Below are 2712 nucleotides of genomic sequence, written 5' to 3'. Positions count from 1 at the left end.
ACTTAGAGATAACTTACTAGATGAATAAATTAGAATATAAAACTCAAAGCAGCAGAAGTCATTTTTGTTTATTTGGAAGAACACAAGATGAACTACGAAGAGGAAGAAGAAGCCACATAGTAAAAGGAAGTATAAAATAAAAAAATAAATCCTGTTATAGCAGTAATTATAGTAAATGGCACTCATATTGGATTATAAAACAAAGTGCTAAATATAAGAATAAGACATTCTTACACTTTACAACAAAAAGACATAGAAAGGTAGAAATTAAAAGCACTAAAAACATATACAAAAGAAATATAAACAATAAAAAAGGCCAGAGTACCAATCTTGATCTTAAATCTATCAAAAGACTTCAGGCCAAAATTATCTTCTAAAGGCAAAGAGCAGTATTATACATAGATATTATAACAGGTCAAGAAGGTAAAACAAATCAGGAAGTTCAGCAAAGTTGCTGGATACAAGATCAGTTTTAAAAAGTCAATAACATTTCTCTGCAGCAGTAAAGACCATCTAGAAAACATAATTAGGAAATAAGCTGCTATACACAGCAATAAAAACAACTATAACATGTCAGTAAACTTTTGAAAGAATGTGAAAGACCTCCATGGTTAAAGTTTTAAAAACCTATTACAAGACGTGAAGTTCTAAATAAATGGAGAAATAGTTTATCTTTACAGATAAGATCATCTAACATTCTAAAAGCATCCACGCCCCCAACCGATAAATGATGCATCAGTCTATAGCATGCCAATTGAAATTGTAGCCAGATGTTTTTAAGGACTTTACCTATTTTAAAATGTATATAGAAGAATGAAGATCCACAAATAGTTAAATCAGTTTTGAAAAATAAGACTAAAGGGCAGGAATTTGTTCTACCACACTCAAGATTAAAACAAAGCTATAGTAATTTTTTAAAAAACACAAACAATAGTATGGTACTGGTGTAAAAACGTAAATGAAGAAATGGAACAGAACGGAGATCTCAGATGGAAGTCTTAGATACCATAAACATGATACCACAAATCCCTGGGGAAAGAAAAAACCTGTTTATGATAATGGAAAAGTAAGTTTACCATATTGAGGAAAAACAGATTTATATCTCATACTGTATACATATATATATGCATATAGAGGGGTGTGTGTTTATATGTGTGTGAAAATATATATGTATATATGTGTATAAATACTAAATATCTAAATATGAATGGCAAAACTATAAAGCTACAGAAGAAACTATAGATTAACTTTATGACCCTGGTATGGGAAAGAACTCTTAAGCAAGATACCAAAAGCAGAAACAAAACGTAAGGAATTGTTAATTTGACTTCATCAGAATTGTTCAATGAAGGACCCCACAGCCAAACTGAAACCAATGTGCTAAGTAGTATTTAAACTGATAAGAACAGATACCACACTTGATCTTAGCCAAAAGGCCGAGAAGCTATGTGCTAACTGGTATTTAGGATGTACAAGAAAACATATGCAAATCATTCAATAATAAAGAGGAAAACTATTTGAAAAATAGACAAAGAATATATATAGGCAATTTGCAGAAGCGGAAACCTAAATGGCTAAAGGATATATGAAGAATGCTCAAATGTATTGAAAATCAGATAAGAGTGATTTAAACAAATTCAAAAACTACAACTAGATATCCATGAGATAAACAAGCATTAGAAAATCAGATAAGGCCAAGTATTTGCAAGGATGTGGGAAAACAATAACCTATGTGAACTACTAGTGTCTGGTACAGCTAGTCAAATTCAGTACTTAGTCAATTTCAACATGCATACACCTTATTAACCAGCCAACCCTTACCTGGGTATATATATTGTAAAGAAGTTTTCACACATAGGAGTCATGTATTATGTAGTCATTGAAGTGCTGTTTGTGGCTTCCAGTGATGAGGGGAAATCTTGGTGTTGGCTCCTGGAGGAAGGGGTGAGTGAAATGTGCAGACTGCATAATACTGAGTATTTTTTGGCAGCTTGAAGTAACAAACCAAGTGTCAACAAAGCAATATGAATAGATCTTTAAAACAGCGCTTTGGGAGGCCAAGGCGGGTGGATCACCTGAGGTCAGGAGTTTGAGACCAGCCTGGCCAACATGGTGAAACTCCATCTCTACTAAAAATACGAAAATTAGCCAGGCGTGGTGGTGGGCGCCTATAATCCTAGCTACTCGGGAGGTTGAGGCAGGAAAATCGCTTGAAACCGGGAGGCGGAGGTTGCAGATCGCGCCATTGCACTCCAGCCTGGGTGACAAGAGCAAAACCCTGTCTCAATAAAACAAAACAAAACAAAACAAACAAAAACCCACGGCGCTGAGTAAAAAAATAAGAAGTAGAAAGTGGACTATATTATTATATTTTGCAAGAGTGTGTATACACGTATGTTAGACTTCAAACTCATTAGCGCAGTTGCCTCTGGAAAGAGGGGGGAATGGGTGAGGGAATGGTAACAGAGAATGAGATGAAAAAGGAATCAATATCTAAATTAAGTATTTTGCTTCAACTGTAATGATTGGGTGATACGAACTGAGGAATATGATTAGTTCAACTCTCTGGCACTGAGGTCAATTGAAAACATTGATAAGATATAATATCTGTATTTGATGAATGTGCAGTGTAAATGAGGAAGATGACACAAGATTTACTTTATAGTAAAAACATGCTGAGTAATATAAGTCAAGTAAATGTAGGTGTGATCA

The 2712-nt window shown here is 34.1% G+C and overlaps 1 pseudogene; it reads right to left on the bottom strand.

Moving 5' to 3' along the window:
• Positions 1 to 1238: 1238 nt before the first annotated feature.
• Positions 1239 to 1448, bottom strand: LOC119624508 (U2 spliceosomal RNA; annotated as a pseudogene).
• Between the last annotated feature and the right edge of the window lie 1264 nt (positions 1449 to 2712).

This window comes from Chlorocebus sabaeus, chromosome 12, assembly GCF_047675955.1.
Source record: "Chlorocebus sabaeus isolate Y175 chromosome 12, mChlSab1.0.hap1, whole genome shotgun sequence".
Classification (NCBI taxonomy): domain Eukaryota; kingdom Metazoa; phylum Chordata; class Mammalia; order Primates; family Cercopithecidae; genus Chlorocebus; species Chlorocebus sabaeus.
Note: the sequence above shows the minus strand (reverse complement) of the source record. Positions and strands in the feature narration are given on the sequence as shown.